The 17,412-nt window shown below is 42.7% G+C and overlaps 1 long non-coding RNA gene across 1 annotated transcript in view; it reads right to left on the bottom strand.

Moving 5' to 3' along the window:
- The window catches only part of LOC309568063, a 142,071-nt gene extending 139,137 nt beyond the window's left edge, over positions 1–2,934 (bottom strand). The window contains exon 1 of the long non-coding RNA XR_014225995.1: positions 2,894–2,934. This is a non-coding gene — a long non-coding RNA (uncharacterized lncRNA). The remainder of the gene's footprint in view (positions 1–2,893) is intronic.
- Between the last annotated feature and the right edge of the window lie 14,478 nt (positions 2,935–17,412).

Raw genomic sequence — 17,412 nt, 5'->3', positions numbered from 1 at the left:
ATACTCCAGATGTGGCCGGACCAGAGTCTTGTATAGTGGGAGAATAATCTCTTTATTTCTGGAGTGAATCCCCTTTTTTATACATCCCAGTATTCTGTTGGCTTTGCTTGCAGTGGCTTGGCATTGCATGCCACTGCCAAGCTTGTTGTCTACCAGTACCCCCAGGTCCTTTTCCATCCTAGACTCACCCAGAGGTTCCCCCCCTAGTGAGTAGCTTGCTTTCTGGTTTCTGGCCCCCAAGTGCATTACTTTACATTTATCAACATTAAACCTCATCTGCCATGTAGTTGCCCACCCCGTTATTTTGTTCAGGTCTGCTTGTAAGGTTTCCACATCCTGCATAGAAGATATTGGCATGCTTAGTTTAGTATCATCCGCAAATACTGAGATTGTACTCGATATCCCCTCCTCTAGATCATTTATGAATAAATTAAACAGGATTGGTCCCAGGACAGAACCCTGGGGGACCCCGCTTTCCACACCAGTCCATTCCAAGTACTCCCCATTTATCACCACCCTCTGTACTCTCCCCTGGAGCCAGTTCTCTATCCAGGTACTCACCTTATGGTCCATACCTACCTTCCTTAGTTTGTACAGTAAGCGTTTGTGGGGAACGGTGTCAAAGGCCTTTGCAAAGTCCAGATACACCACATCCACAGGCTTACCTTTATCTAGGTGGCAGCTCACTTCATCGTAGAAGGTTAATAGATTGGTTTGGCACGAACGATTTTTCATGAATCTATGCTGATTACTACTAATAATACAGTTTTCATTACTAAAGTCTTGTATGTGGTCCCTTAACATCCCCTCCAAAATTTTGCATACTACTGAAGTTAGGCTGACCGGCATATAGTTACCCGGGATATATCTCGGCCCCTTTTTAAATATTGGTACCACGTTGGCTTTTTTCCAATCAGCTGGCACCATACCTGTCTGTAAACTATCCTTAAAGATCAAGAATAATGGTCTGGCAATCACTTGGCTGAGCTCATTAAGAACCCTCGGGTGCAAGCCATCCGGTCCCGGGGATTTATTTACAGTGCCGGGACCAGGTCACCTAGAGTCCAAGGCGAACATACCAAACTGCGCCCTCCCAAAGATGTATGAGCATTATGAGTCAGCAACCCCCCCCCCCCCCCCTTCCCAAAAAAAAGAAAATAGCATTATTCTGCATGCTGTCCCTCTAAGCATAAATTAACCCTCCTCCTAACAGTACAGAATCACTTCCCCTGCTACAATCCCCCCAAATACAAATGCCTCCCCTCTAAAAAAAACATCACCGCTCTGATCATAAATCCTCTACATTTCAAATCCCTCAAATTTCCTCTTCCAGTACACAACCTCTCCCCTCCTCTCTAGATCCCCACTCCCAGCACAAACCCCCCCCCCCCACCCCCTCCTAGCACAACCCAAAAAAAAAAAAAGTCCCTTCCTAGCACAATTCCCCTCTCTACTCCACCAGTTTCATCTCTTCTAGAACAAACCCCCCAAATCCCCCAGCCTAGCACAAATCCTTTTCCCCCATCCCCCTTCCCAACACAAATCCCCTTAACCACTTATATTTACTGCGGCGGTCAGCCCCTCACATGCAAAGCGATGTAGGGCTACGTCGCTAGCCTGTGAGGCTCTAGGGGGCGTGCTCCCGCCCCCGCTCGTTCATGAACCCCCCTGCGTGTGTGACCGGCGGACACAATGTCATCGTCCGCTGTGAAGGGAGAAAGGCAGATGGCTGATGTAAACAAAGCCGCCTGTCACTCTCCCCTGTGTAAGAACAGAGATCATATGATCCTGCTATGTAGGATCGTATGTCTCTGTTGTTACATCACAAGCCACGCCCCTTCACAGTTAGAATCACGCCCCTAGGGACACACTTAACCCCTCCTTCTCCAATAAAGTTAACCCCTTCCCTGCCAGTGTCATTATTACAGTAACAGTACATATGCATAGCACTGATTACTGCAGTAATGTCACTGGTAACCCCAAAAGTGTCAAAAATGTCAGTCAAGGGTCCGATCTGTCCGCTGCAATGTCACAGTCCCGCAAAACAAAAATCGCAGATCACCGCCTTTAATCATTAAAAAAAAAAAACAATAAAAATGACAAAAATCTTTCCCTTAGTAAGTAAACGCAATAACTTTTGCGCAAACCAATCAAAATACACTTATTGCGATTTTTTTTTACCAAACATATGTAGCAGAAAACAAATTGGCCTAAAATGTTCAAAAATTTTGATTTTTAAATTTTTTTTTGCGAATTTCATAAAAAAATGTGAAAAATTTTGTCATTTTTGCAAAATTGTCACTCTTTTTTTGTTTATAGCGCATGATCAAAAAATCGCAGAGGTGATCAAATACCACCAAAAGAAACCTCTGTTTGTGGGAAAAAAAGGACGTCAAATTCATTTGGGTACAATGTCGCACGACCGCGCAATTGTCCGTTAAAGTCGCACAGTGTCGAATCGCAAAATAGGCCCTGGTCAGGAAGGGGGTAAAATCTTCCGGGGCTTAAGTGGTTTTAAAAACACCATTCCTAGCATATCCCCCCCAGATTTCACATCCTAGAACAATTCTTAGGCTCTGCTGGCCCCTTAAATTCAACCTCTCCCCCCTCCAATCTCCTCATGGCACCCCCCCACCTCACATGATACCACAGTGCCCAGGGCAGCTCTTCCTCTTGCCCACCCCTTGTCCCAGGCCCTGATTATATATATATATATATACACACATACAGCACTGTACATACAGTAGACATATATGCTTAAAGTGAGAAAGCATCGAGTGTAGATGCACAGACAAAAGCAATCATCTTCCTTTAAATAAAAATATGAGGAAATGACGCTGCACACGCTCGTACGCTCTGAGTGACAGCAATAAAAAACGAATTATAAACTTACCGAAGTTCTCCGTTCCTCTTTCCTCGAGGGCGTCTGACGACTGGGAGCTCGAGACTCGAATGACCTGCCTTCGGTTGCACCTGCGATTGGCTTAGTTAAGATGTCACAGGTCACATGACCTCGCTAGGATCTCTATGATCTCTATGATCTCTATGTGATGCACGGAGAGACTATTCTGGAAGAGTAGCAGAGTACAAAATAAATACATCAACTCTGCACCACAGGTGGCTTTTCAGTAGAATTTAGCAAGTAACAAATATATTATAATGTCATCAGTTGCAGCTTTCAGAGGAAGACATTATTTAAGCAGACACTTAGAGTGGCAGCAGAAAACGTGTGGTCTACCGAGTCGCCCGTTCTTTTCCTTTTCTTTTTCTTCTTTTTTTTTAAACTTTTTTCGTTTATAAAATATTTTTGTCTAGTTATAGACCTGTGTTAATCATCATGTTTAACCCCTTAGTGACTGAGAGTAAAACAAACGTTAATGCCAGAAAACAATTTGGCAACTTTGACATGTGTTATTACCAAGTGAATGAAACGACAATAAACACCCACATCCAAATGTAACCTATTGTAACGATTCGGGGAGATTCGACTCACATGGTGCATGCAATTTGAAGAAGAAGTGCCAGTCCAGACTGCATTTTTAAGGCCATGGCGGTGTTCTAAAATTTAGTCGGACCCGTGAAAATTCCGGACCCTCGTCACTTCCGGGGACGCTCCGTCACCACCAGCTGCTGCGAGCCCCGGTGCGCATGCGCACAAGGCATTTTGAAGGTCCGATGAAATTCTAAGACTTACGAACAGCTGACTGAGAGGAGGAGGGGCTGAGGTGGGACGCACACACCGCCGCGGGAAAATGTTACAACACCGTTGCGTCATCGAGCAAGGAACATGTTGTATAGCGGACTTAGAGGAGGCGGGAAGGAAGTGAATACTCATACTAAATAGTAATGATAAAAAATGTTTAGTATTTCTTATTTTTTTTTTTTTATCATTACTATTTAATATGAGTATTCACTTCCTTCCCGCCTCCTCTAAGTCCGCTCTGCAACATGTTCCTTGCTCGATGACGCGGCGGTGTGTGCGTCCCACCTCAGCCCCTCCTCTCAGTCAGCTGTTCGTAAGTCTTGGAATTTTATCGGACCTTGAAAATGCCTTGGGGCTCGCATCAGCTGGGTTATGACGTAGCGTCACCGGAAGTGACGAAGGTCCGGAATTTTCATGGGTTCGACGAAATTTTAGAACACCGGACCACTTTTATTTCACCACTTCTGGACCGGAAGATTTCCCCCCTTTATGACCAGGCCATATTTTGCAATTTGGCACTGCATTATTTTAATGGACAATAGCGCAGTCGTGCAACGCTGTACCCAAATAAAATTGATGTCCTTTTTATTTCCCACAAATAGAGCTTTCTTTTGGTGGTATTTGATCACCTGTGCGATGTTTTATTTTTTGCGCTATAAACAAAAAAAGAGCGACAATTCTGAAAAATAAAAAAAAAAAATATTTTTCACATTCTGCTATATAATATCCCCCCCCCCAAAAAAAAAAATATATAAAAATCTAAATTTTTTAACATTTTTAGCCAATTTGTTTTCTGCTACATATTTTTTGTTTAAAAAAAAAAAATCGCAAAAGGCGTATTTTTAATGGTTTGTGCAAACGTTATTGTGTCTACTAACTACGGGAAAGATTTATGTCATTTTTATTGTTTTTTTTTTTTACTAGTAATGACGGCGATCTTCGATTTTTTCCCCCCACAAATAGAGCTTTCTTTTGGTGGTATTTGATCACCTGTGCGATTTTTATTTTTTGCGCTATAAACAAAAAAAGAACGACAATTCTGAAAAAAAAACAAACAATATTTTTCACATTCTGCTATATAACATTCCCCCCCAAAAAATATATAAAAATCTAAATTTTTTAACATTTTAGGCCAATTTGTTTTCTGCTACATATTTTTTGTTGAAAAAAATCGCAATAAATGTATTTTTAATGGTTTGCGCAAAAGTTATCACGTCTACTAACTACGGGGAAGATTTATGTCATTTTTATTGTTTTTTTTTTTTTTTTACTAGTAATGACGGCGATCTTCGATTTTTTCCCCCCACAAATAGAGCTTTCTTTTGGTGGTATTTGGTCACCTGTGCGATTTTTTATTTTTTGCGCTATAAACAAAAAAAGAACGACAATTCTGAAAAAAAAAAAAACAATATTTTTCACATTCTGCTATATAATATTCCCCCCCCCCCCCCAAAAAAAAATATATAAAAATCAAAATTTTTTAACATTTTTAGCCAATTTGTTTTCTGCTACATATTTTTTGTTTAAAAAAAAAAAAAATCGCAAAAGGCGTATTTTTAATGGTTTGTGCAAAAGTTATCACGTCTACTAACTACGGGAAAGATTTATGTCATTTTTATTGTTTTTTTTTTTTTTTTTACTAGTAATGATGGCGATCTTCGATTTTTTTTCCCACAAACAGAGCTTTCTTTTGGTGGTATTTGGTCACCTGTGCAATTTTTATTTTTTACTCTATAAACAAAAAAATAGCGACAATTCTGAAAAAAAAAAACACAATATTTTTCACATTCTGCTATATATAAAAAAATCTAACTTTTTTAGCATTTTAGGCCAATTTGTTTTCTGCTACATATTTTTGGTAAAAAAACAAAATTGCAATAAGCGTACTTTGATTGGCTTGCGCAAAATTTATCGCGTCTACTAACTACGGGAACGATTTATGTCATTTTTATTGTCGTTTTTTTTTACTAGTAATGGCGGCGATCAGCGATTTTTTGCCGGACTGCGACATTGCGGTGGACAGATCGGACCCCTAACTGACATTTTTGACACTTTTGGGGGGACCAGTGACATTACTACAGTAATCAGTGCTAAAAATATGCACTGTTACTGTAATAATGACACTGGCAGGGAAGGGGTTAACAGTGTGGGTGATCAAGGGGATAATGTGTACCTAGGGGCGTGTTTCTAACTGTGGGGGGGCGTGACTTGTGGAATGACCATAGAGACCTGTGATCCTATATAGAAGGATCACAGGAGCTCTGTGATCATTCCAGGGAGAAGAACGCTCAGATGTGTTTACAACATCTGAGCGTTCTTCTCTCTCAGCCGGGAGCGATCGCGGGTGTCAGGCGGCAATTGTAGCTACCTGCCCACTGCATTGGCTTCCCCGCTGATGAGCGGAGCTGCACATGCTCGCCCCCTAGCCTCCCCAGAGCGAGCGCCGCACATGTACGGTGATTCGTCTGGGAGCGTCTGCCTGCCGCAGTATATCTGCGGCGGGCGGTCGTAAAGGGGTTAATCCCAATCATGTTTAACCCCCTAGTGACTGAGAATAAAACAAATGTTAATGCCAGAACAAAATTTGGCAACTTTGACATTTGTTATTACCAAGTGAATGAAAGCAGCTGAGGAAACGACAATACACATCCGCATCCAAATGTAACCTATTGTAACGATTCAGGGGGGGTTCAACTCACATGGTGCATGCTATTTGAATAAGTAGTGCCAGTCAAGACTGCATTTTTAAGGGCACGGCAGCCCACTTTTATTTAACCCCTTGCCGATCGTCGCAAGTACATATACTGCGGCGGTCAGCCCCGGCCAGGCAAAGTGACGTACCGGTACGTCACTAGCCTGTGAGCCAATAGGGGGCGAGCACGTGCCGCCAGAGGCGCGCTCCCGCCCCCGCTCGTTCTCGGACACCTCAGCGTGAGTGACCGGCGGACCCGATGTCCGCCGGTCACTAGCGATCGTCAGTTACAGCGGGAGAAAGGCAGGCGGCTGATGTAAACATAGCCGCCTATCATTCTTTCCTGTGTAACAGCAGAGATCATATGGTCCTGCTATGTAGGACCGTAGATCTCTGCTGTTACACACACAGCCACATCCAATCACAATTAGAATCACGCCCCTAGGACACACTTAACCCCTCCTTCCCCAATAAAGTTAACCCCTTCCCTGCCAGTGTCATTTTTACAGTAACAGTGCATATGTATAGCACTGATTACTGTAGTAATGTCACTGGTACCCCCAAAAGTGTCAAAAATGTCAGTCAAGGGTCCGATCTGTCCGCCGCAATGTCGCAGTCCCGCAAAAAAAAAATCGCAGATCGCCGCCATTACTCCATTTACACCATTACTAAACAACAAAAATGACAAAAATCTTTCCCTTTGTTAGTAAACGCAATAACTTTTGCGCAAACCAATCAAAATACGCATATTGCGATTTTTTTACCAAACATATGTAGCATAAAACAAATTGGCCTAAAATGTTAAAAAAATTAAGATTTTTACATTTTTTTGGGGGGAATTTCATATAAAAAATGTGAAAAATATTGTTATTTTTGCAAAATTGACGCTCTTTTTTTGTTTATAGCGCATGATCAAAAAATTGCACAGGTGATCAAATACCACCAAAAGAAAGCTCTGTTTGTGGGAAAAAAAGGACGTCAAATTCGTTTAGGTACAGCGTCGCACAACCGCGCAATTGTCCGTTAAAGTCACGCAGTGCCGAATCGCAAAATAGGCCCTGGTCAGGAAGGGGGTAAAATCTTCCGGGGCTTAAGTGGTTAAGTAGGTGCTAATAATCAAAAGTTTTGTTAAAGTGCTGCGCATAAAATTAAAAGTGCTAAAAATCAAAATAATTACAACAAAAAAAAATGTTATAAATAATCCGTTACTAATATTACTTCAGTATTTGTGAATAGTGTATAATCAATGTGATGTGAACCATATAAGTGCAAACAATTTCCTGAATGTGCTTAATTAACCACTTTACCACTAGAGGATTTTGCTGTCTTACGTCTGGGCCACTATTTGCGATTCGGCGCTGTGCGCCTTTAACTGACAATTGCGCGGTCGTGCGACGCCATACCCAAACAAAATTTACGTCCTTTTTCCCCCACAAACAGAGCTTTCTTTTGGTGGTATTTTATCACCTGTGCAATTTTTACTTTTTGCGCTATAAACAAAAAAAGAGCGTAAATTTTGAAAAAACAACAATATTTTTCACATTTTTTTATATGAAATTCCCCCCCAAAAAAAATGTAAAAATCAAAATTTTTTAAAATTTTTGGCCAATTTGTTTTCTGCTACCTATGTTTGGTAAAAAAAATTCACAATAAGCGTATTTTGATTGGTTTGTGCAAAAGTTATTGCGTTTACTAACTAAGGGAAAGATTTCTGTCATTTTTGGCGATCTGTGATTTTTTTTTGCGGGACTGCGACATTGCGGCGGACAGTTCGGACCCTTGACTGACATTTTTGACACTTTTGGGGGTACCAGTGACATTACTGCAGTAATCAGTGCTATATATATGCACTGTTACTGTAAAAATGACACTGGCAGGGAAGGGGTTAACTGTATTGGAGAGGGAGGGGTTAATGTATGCCTGGTGCTTACTGACGTGTGTGGGGGGAGGTGACTGTGTGACACAAGGACAGATCGCATGTTCAGCTATGCTGAACTCTGCAATCTGACCCTGCCTGTCACTTGGGAGATCCGCCCGCTTGTGTTTACACAAGCAGGCGGATCTCCACACTAGATCCCCGACGATCGGGGAAGAGCAGAGGCGATCGCCGCTGCTCCTCCCCTGGCCCGACTCCCGCTGTGACTGAAAACAGCGGGAGCGAGCCTCCGGCGGCGCGCGCGCGCCGCCCACGAGGGGAGTGTCTGATGACGTAGTACTACGTCGTCAGACGATAACAAGCCACTTTGCCGCAGTAGTACTACGGTACTCAGCGGTAAAGTGGTTAAAAATCAGTAAGGCTACGTTCACATGTGGGCGTAGTGGATCACGGGCAGAATCACCCCGATTCTACCCGCGATCCGGAAATCATTGCAAATCGTGGGACGCCTGTGCGATGCCCGTGATTTGCAATGGCACCCCAAACACTGTGCGATGTTGCCGCGATTTCCGCCTGCCGAATCGCGGTAACATCGCGCAAACAGAATCGCGGGACGCATGACGACCAAAAAAGGTACAAGAGCTATGTGTATTTTCAAATCAGTAGAGAAAAACAAAACAAAAAATAAAAAATATTGCTACACTTTGTACACTTGCATCATTCTGTATGAGCCTGCCAGCTAAATAAAACCATGCTAATATGGGGAGAAAATAGGAAGTGTGGATAGCAATCTGGCAGCAGATGAGAACAGGACATTGACCTTCTAATTGTTTTTTTTGTGAAATTTTATTACATTTTTCAAAGCGTAAAAATTTACAATGAACACATCACATATGCGGTTGCAGCCGCTTTAAAGTTAAGAGGTACAAAATAAGAAGTTCAACCTTAACAAAAGCAAGATGTAGTATGGTTAGTCTTATTGTCTTATAATATATTTGTTGAAGACCATGTTTAACCACTTAAGTCCCGGAAGATTTTACCCCCTTCCTGACCAGGGCCTATTTTGCGATCCGGCACTGTGTTGCTTTAACGGACAATTGCGCGGTCGTGCGACGCTGTACCTAAACAAATTTCACGTCCTTTTTTTCCCACAAACAGAGCTTTCTTTTGGTGGTATTTGATCACCTGTGCGATTTTTTGATCATGCGCTATAAACAAAAAAATATCGTCAATTTTGCAAAAATAACAATATTTTTCACATTTTTTATATGAAATTCCCGAAAAAAATTAAAAAATCAAAATTTTTTAACATTTTTCGGCCAATTTGTTTTCTGCTACATATGTTTGAAAAAAAAAATCGCAAAAAGCGTATTTTTATTGGTTTACGCAAAAGTTATTGCATTTACTAACTAAGGGAAAGATTTTTGTCATTTTTGTTGTTTTTTTTTTTTTAACGAGTAATGGCGGCGATCTGCAATTTTTTTTGCGGGACTGCGACATTGCGGCGGACAGATCGGACCCTTGACTGACATTTTTGACACTTTTGGGGTTACCAGTGACATTACTACAGTAATCACTGCTATACATATGCACTGTTACTGTAAAAATGACACTGGGAGGGAAGGGGTTAACTTTATTGGAGAGGGAGGGGTTAAGTGTGCCCCTAGGGGCGTGTTTCTAACTGTGATTGGCTGTGGCTACTAGTGTAAGAACAGAGATCAACGGTCCTACATAGTGGAACCGTATGATCACTATTCTTACACAGGGGAGAATGACAGGCGGCTTTGTTTACATTAGCTGCCTGCCTTTCTCCCGATCTAACGGACGATCGTGGTGGGGTCCATGAGCGAGCGGGAGCGCGCCTCCGGCGGCACACACTCGCTCCCCAGAGCCTCACAGGCTAGCGACGTAGATCTACGTTAGGCAGTCGGCAAGTGGTTAAGACCGACTGTATTTCTAGGTAGATAAAGGGGTTGGTGTTTAAGAGGCGGGGTGGGGTAATTCATGTGGTAAGATATGTGGAAGGGTGAGGGGGGGGGAGAGGTAGGGGTGGTAGTTAGATTAAGGGAAACAGATAAGGATGAGAATTGGGGTGGGAAGAGGTGTAAGGTAGGAAGGGGATTCCCCTATTGATGTAAGGTATAAAAGAATTGGGTATAACCATCCTCTTCTCCCACAGAATGTCCAGTCTTATGCGGTAACACTACTCTGTTATATGATTTGAGGAGATTGTTTGGATTCTATGAATGCATTCCAGCAAGCCCAAGTTTTGTAGAACTTATTAGGAGTATCTTTAGCCTGATGGATAAGTTCCTCCATTTCCGCAAATTTTTTCACCCGCTTGATCCATTCTTTAATTGATGCGGGACTCGTATCTCTCCAATGAATGGGGATACACATTTTGGCTGCATTAATTGGATGGAGGGTAAGAGACTTTCGATACTGTTTTTGTGGGATAGAGGTATTGAGCTGGGGAGTAGTCTGGTGTGATTTTTGAGATGAGGTTGTGGACTTCAGTCCAGATCGGGACCTTCTAATTGTTTAGGGCTCATACATTGATCAGCCTATTTATGCAAGATGTAAAAGAATCGGGTATAACCATCCTCTTCCCCCACAGAAAGTCCAATCTTATGCAGTAAAACTACTCTGTTATATGATTTGAGGATATGGGATTCTATGAATGCATTCCAGCAAGCCCACATTTTATAGAATTTATTAGGAGTATCTTTAGTCTGATGGATAAGTTCCTCCATTTCCGCAATTTTTTTTCACCCGCTTGATCCATTCTTTAATTGATGGGGGATTCGTCTTCCTCCAATCAATGGGGATACACATTTTGGCCACATTAATTAGACTCTGATGGGGATAATTGATGTAAAGGTGCACTCTGATGTAGACAGTTGCAGAGTGGTTGTGGCACAGCCCTATTCACTTGAATATGTTGTGTCCAGTGGTGGTACTGCCACCTGAATGCATCAATGCATCATTCAATTTTGCTGTGGCCATGGCACATCTTCAAACACTTTTGGCCACTGTGTTAGATTAAAAGAAGCGATTGGGGTTGGTAAAACTGCAGCCCTATCACCTGTGCTTATTACCGCAAGTTCAACATTTGCATGCCAAGGGGTGGTCACCCACCTAAAGGCTAAACAACTGCTGAGGAAGGCTGCGATGCCGTGTATCATAGCTCCTGCAAATTTAATGTGATGTGACAGGTTTGACAGGTGGCACCACCTGTCAGACTCGGCCATTCAAAACAAAAGCGGCCAAGCCAAACGCTTAGCTCAGGGTTGCATCACAATAGCCCTACTTTAAAAAAAACAAACACGCAAAAAACATAATTTAGGAGATGGCAGAATTGCTTCTTAAACGCCTGTAAGCAGCTGCTTGGCCACTCTTTTAAGAGCAAATCCACCGCAGATTGCTTTTCAGAGCATTAGTTAGCGAAAACTTAGCCAGCTCTGCCAGCCGAGAATAGAAGCCTTTGTGCTCTCAATTACATCTTTTCTTTGTTGACTTTTAATTGCTTTTGACAGGTATCCCAGATATGTAATGAAGGCGTTGGCGGATCTGATTGTTTAACCATGTGACCCCCTGCAGCCATCATCCCAGGATAACCACTTCAATCCGACAATGCATCGGTACGTCCTATGGCAGTGATGGCGAACCTTGGCACCCCAGATGTTTCGGAACTATCTTTCCCATGATGCTCATACACTCTGCAGTGTGGTTGAGCATCATGAGAAATGTTGTTTCAAAACATCTGGGGTGCCAAGGTTCGCCATCACTGTCCTATGGGGTTAAAGTGGTTATAGAAAGTGTATAATAGCTGTGCCCAGCATATTTTCAGGTATATATTGTTAAGGTGCCTCAAGGCAAACCTTTCCTTTTGCCATTTTTGAACAAAATAGGGATTCAGTAAATCTCATTCGTTTTTCTCTTTTTCTTTTTTTGCTGTCTGCATCCTATTGGAGAGATTTGCCTTCACTTCCTTTTCTGAAGCTCCAAAGTGGAGGGAAATCCCGTCCTGTCCACCTCCAGCCAGAACAATTTGAGAGGGTGAAATCCCCTGCAGTGAGAACAGCGTTAGAAATCTTTCTCTATTTTACCCCCAAAAAGTTTAGCTTTAGAAACATTTTAAAGCAGAATTTTAGGTTTTTGCAAAATCACATTGGGCCAGCTTGGGTCGATGTGAGTATCCATATCCGATATCCAGAGGGCCACTGGGGGAGCTATAAGTCACTGTAGTAATTAAGGCTACATACAGTGAGAGCTGTGATCTCCTGGGTCCTATATGAGTGGCTGACACAAGGCGGTCACTTGCTCAGCATCTCCACCATTCACAGAACATATTGTATTTTTATAAATGAATGCAAGGCATTCTTTGATTGGACGCTGTTGTATGCTCAGCTCAAGTGTGAATGAACCCAAAGGCATGCTTAAAGTGATTCTAAAGGCTAAAGGTTTCATATCTTCATACATTCTATGCACTTTTGATGTGCAGCACCCCCCTCAGCCCTCCTCATACTTACCTAAGCACAGGGGAGGACTGGGCCAGGGGGCAGGGGGGCAATTGCCCCCTGGGCCGCTCTGATGTCCTGTAAAAAGGCTGCACCGCTTCTGCCACAGACATGGCTAAAGGATTCCTGGTTCCTAAGTGCGGGTGCGCAGGCCTCCCTCCCCAGCATGGATGGTATAAGCTGTGTCTGAGCGGAGGCCGGTTTCATGCCCCACTGGAGACTCTCCTCCCCTGGCCAGCCCCAACCGAGCTGTCCAAGCTCCCCTCAACCGCCCCCTGCTGGCCAGGTTGGGAACCTGGATTCAGCCACTGAGAAGAGAGTACCTGGAGCAGGGCTTCAGCCTGGAATGGGGGTCAGGGGGAGAATGGGAAGAGGGAGGGTAGGAGGGGTGGCCGAGTCACTGCACAATGGGCCTCTGGTTTGTATTTGCCCACTGGGCCAAAGGCTGCCAGTCTGCCCCTGCCTGAGCACCATCTGGATCTAGCAATGTGCATGAGAGCAGCGGCTCTGTTGGGTCTCTCTTCTTCATTGGCTTTCACAGCAGCAGGAGCTACTGTCAATCACACTTAAAGAGGCAGAAGTAAGGGGTGGGGCTATGAGACACATAGAGGCAGCCCAGAAGTGAGCATGCACCATGCATGCTGGGGGCACTCAACAAGGGAGAAGAGCCAGGAATTCCAGATGGGGAACCTGAGAAGAGGAGTATTGGGGCTTGCTATGTGCAAACGTATTGCACAGAGCAGGTAAGTACTGTTTGTTATTTAAAGAAAAAATAATATAATAATAAATAATATTTCTTAAGAAATGCTAAAACGATGAACGATTATAAGGCCACTTTAGCATGCCTCAACCCAACTATTCATTTCTTCCCATTCACGCAGCACATCTAACAATGTTTTTAAATGTAAAAATGTTTTTAAATGTATCTATTTTTTTTAGATGTTTCTTAGGAGAAGGTCCCACGGCTGCAAGCGTTTCTGAAAAAAAAAAAATTGTGAATCTGCCCCAATAGAAGGCTAAGAACAGGCACAGATACCAACTGATAATGAGATCTGACAGCACAACACAGACAGCTCCCTCGTCCTCTCATAAACAAAGAGAACTAAGTAGGACTTTTCAGTGTTGGAGTTTCCAGAAAAGAGCAACTAAGAAAAGGTAAGCTGCAATTTTTAAATATTTTTGTTTTGTGAATGAGAAAATGTAACAAATATAAAATAAATATTTTATGTATTTTTTAAATATACAGTTTATAGTTACATAGTTGGTATGGTTGAAAAAAGACACAAAGTCTATCTAGTTCAACCAATAAAAAGGGGAAAACAAAACAAAAGCTAATTTTTTTTTTTTTTTTGCAATCCCATATACACAATCCTATACCCGCAGTTGATCCAGAGGAAGGCGAAAATAACCCCCAATAAAGCATGGTTCAATTTGCTACAGCAGGGGAAAAAATTCCTTCCTGATCCCCCGAGAGGCAATCAGATATTCCCTGGATGAACTTTACCTATAAATATTAGTACCCATTTATATTATGTACACCCAGGAAAGAATCCAGGACTTTTTTAGAGTAATCTACTGAGCTGACCAGAACCACCTCTGGAGGGAGTCTATTCCATATTTTCACAGCTCTTACTGTGAAGAAACCTTTCTGTATTTGGAGATTAAATCTAATTTCTTCTATACATAAAAAGTGCCCCCTTGTCCTTTTTGATGACCTTAAAGTGCATAACTCAACACCAAGTTCACTATATGGACCCCTTATGTATTTATACATGGAGATCATACCCCCCCCCCCCTTATGTATTTGTACATGGAGATCACATCCCCCTTATGTATTTATACATGGTGATCATATCCCCCCTTATGTATTTATACATGGTGATCATATCCCCCCATATGTATTTATACATGGTGATCATATCCCCCCCTTATGTATTTATACATGGTGATCATATCCCCCCTTAAGTATTTATACATGGAGATCATATATCCCCTTATGTATTTATACATGGAGATCATATCCCCCCTTATGTATTTATACATGGAGATCATACCCCCCCCCTTATGTATTTATACATGGAGATCATACCCCCCCCTTATGTATTATACATGGAGATCATACCCCCCTTATGTATTATACATGGAGATCATACCCCCCTTATGTATTATACATGGTGATCATATCCCCCCTTATGTATTTATACATGTTGATCATATCCCCCCTTATGTATTTATATATGGAGATCATACCCCCCCTTATGTATTTATACATGTTGATCATATCCCCCCTTATGTATTTATACATGGAGATCATACCCCCCCTTATGTATTTATATATGGAGATCATATCCCCCCTTATGTATTTATATATGGAGATCATACCCCCCCTTATGTATTTATACATGGAGATCATACCCCCCCTTATGTATTTATATATGGAGATCATACCCCCCCTTATGTATTTATATATGGAGATCATACCCCCCCCTTATGTATTTATACATGGTGATCATATCCCCCCCCCCTTATGTATTATACATGGAGATCATATCCCCCTTATGTATTTATACATGGAGATCATATCCCCCCTTATGTATTTATACATGGTGATAAAATCCCCCCTTATGTATTTATACATGGTGATCATATCCCCCCCTTATGTATTTATACATGGTGATCATATCCCCCCCCCCTTATGTATTATACATGGAGATCATATCCCCCCCCTTATGTATTTATACATGGAGATCATATCCCCCCTTATGTATTATACATGGAGATCATATCCCCCCCTATGTATTATACATGGAGATCATATCCCCCCTTATGTATTATATATGGAGATCATATCCCCCCCTATGTATTATACATGGAGATCATACCCCATACTTTAGACAGCTCAGCACAGAGCCCCCATTGTAGCTGAATTCTGGGATAAGCAAATATCATTAAAATCCATTGGTCATGGGTATTCTTCCTGAATCTCGGCCTGCTTTGTGTATTTCTTCCAGATATGTGCGGTAAACCAGTGCGAGACTTTTCCTGCAATAAAGACTGCTCACTGCTGCTCTCTCTCCTTGTACAGGGTAACTGGTCTTGTCTCCGCCCCCTCCTGCAATTTTCTGCAGGCAGCCTGTTGTGGGTGGAGCCTGCTGGGCCCCTCCCACAGCTCTGCGCTCTCTTCTTGTGCAGGGGGATTGGTCTTGTCTCCGCCCCTTCTGTAGTTTTCTGCAGGCAACCTGTAGTGGATGGGGCCTGCTGGGCTCCTCCCACAGCTCTTTTCTCTTGTTGTGCAGGGTGACGAGTCTTGTCTCCGCCTCCTTCTGTGGTTTTCAAAAGCCAAAGTGTAGTGGGTGGGGCCTGCTAGGTTCCTCCCACAGCTCTGCTGTCTGCATAGACTATGTACAGCACCGTGATGATATTAATGATACGTTTAGAAGGTAATATCTGGGCTTGCAAAGACATTTGGTGTGCACAAAGTGGATTTATATTTGCTGTGAGAGCGATAACAGCAAATGTAACACACCTTCTCCCCATTCACACCTGAGATCATGTAACACTAACGAGTCACATGACATTGGGGAGGGAAAATGGCAAATTGGGCCCAATTTGGACATTGTCACTTAGGGGTGTACTCACTTTTGTTGCCAGCGGTTTAGACATTAACCACTTTACCGCTGAGTACCGTAGTACTACTGCGGCAAAGTGGCTCGTTATCGTCTGACGACGTAGTATTACGTCGTCAGACACTCCCCTTGTGGGCGGCGCGCGCGCGCCGCCGGAGGCTCGCTCCCGCTGTTTTTAGTCACAGCGGGAGTCGGGCCAGGGGAGGAGCAGCGGCGATCACCTCTGCTCTTCCCCGACATTCGGGGATCTAGTGTGGAGATCCGCCTGCTTGTGTAAACACAAGTGGGCGGATCTCCCAAGTGACAGGGACTGACAGATCGGAGTGTTCAGCATAGCTGAACATGCGATCTGTCCCTGTGTCACTCAGTCACCTCCCCCCCCACACGTCAGTAAGCACCAGGCATACATTAACCCCTCCCTCTCCAATAAAATTAACCCCTTCCCTGCCAGTGTCATTTTTACAGTAACAGTGCATATATATAGCACTGATTACTGTAGTAATGTCACTGGTACCCCCAAAAGTGTCAAAAATGTCAGATCTGTCCACCGCAATGTTGCAGTCCCGCAAAAAAAATCGCAGATCGCCGTCATTACGCGTTAAAAAAAATGACAGAAATCTTTCCCTTTGTTATTAAACGCAATAACTTTTGCGCAAACCAATCAAAATACGCTTTTATTGTGAATTTTTTTTACCAAACATAGGTAGCAGAAAACAAATTGGCCAAAAATTTAAAAAAATTTTGATTTTTACATTTTTTTGGGGGGAATTTCATATAAAAAAATGTGAAAAATATTGTTTTTTCAAAATTTACGCTCTTTTTTTGTTTATAGCGCAAAAAGTAAAAATCGCACAGGTGATCAAATACCACCAAAAGAAAGCTCCGTTTGTGGGAAAAAAAGGACGTAAATTTCGTTTGGGTATGGCGTCGCCCGACTGCGCAATTGTCAGTTAAAGTCGCACAGCGCCGAATCGCAAAAAGTGGCCCAGACGTAA

This window comes from Pelophylax lessonae (genome assembly GCF_965119305.1).
Source record: "Pelophylax lessonae genome assembly, chromosome: 12".
Classification (NCBI taxonomy): Eukaryota; Metazoa; Chordata; class Amphibia; order Anura; family Ranidae; genus Pelophylax; species Pelophylax lessonae.
The sequence above is the reverse complement of the archived record's forward strand: the minus strand, read 5'-3'. Positions and strand labels throughout refer to the sequence as shown.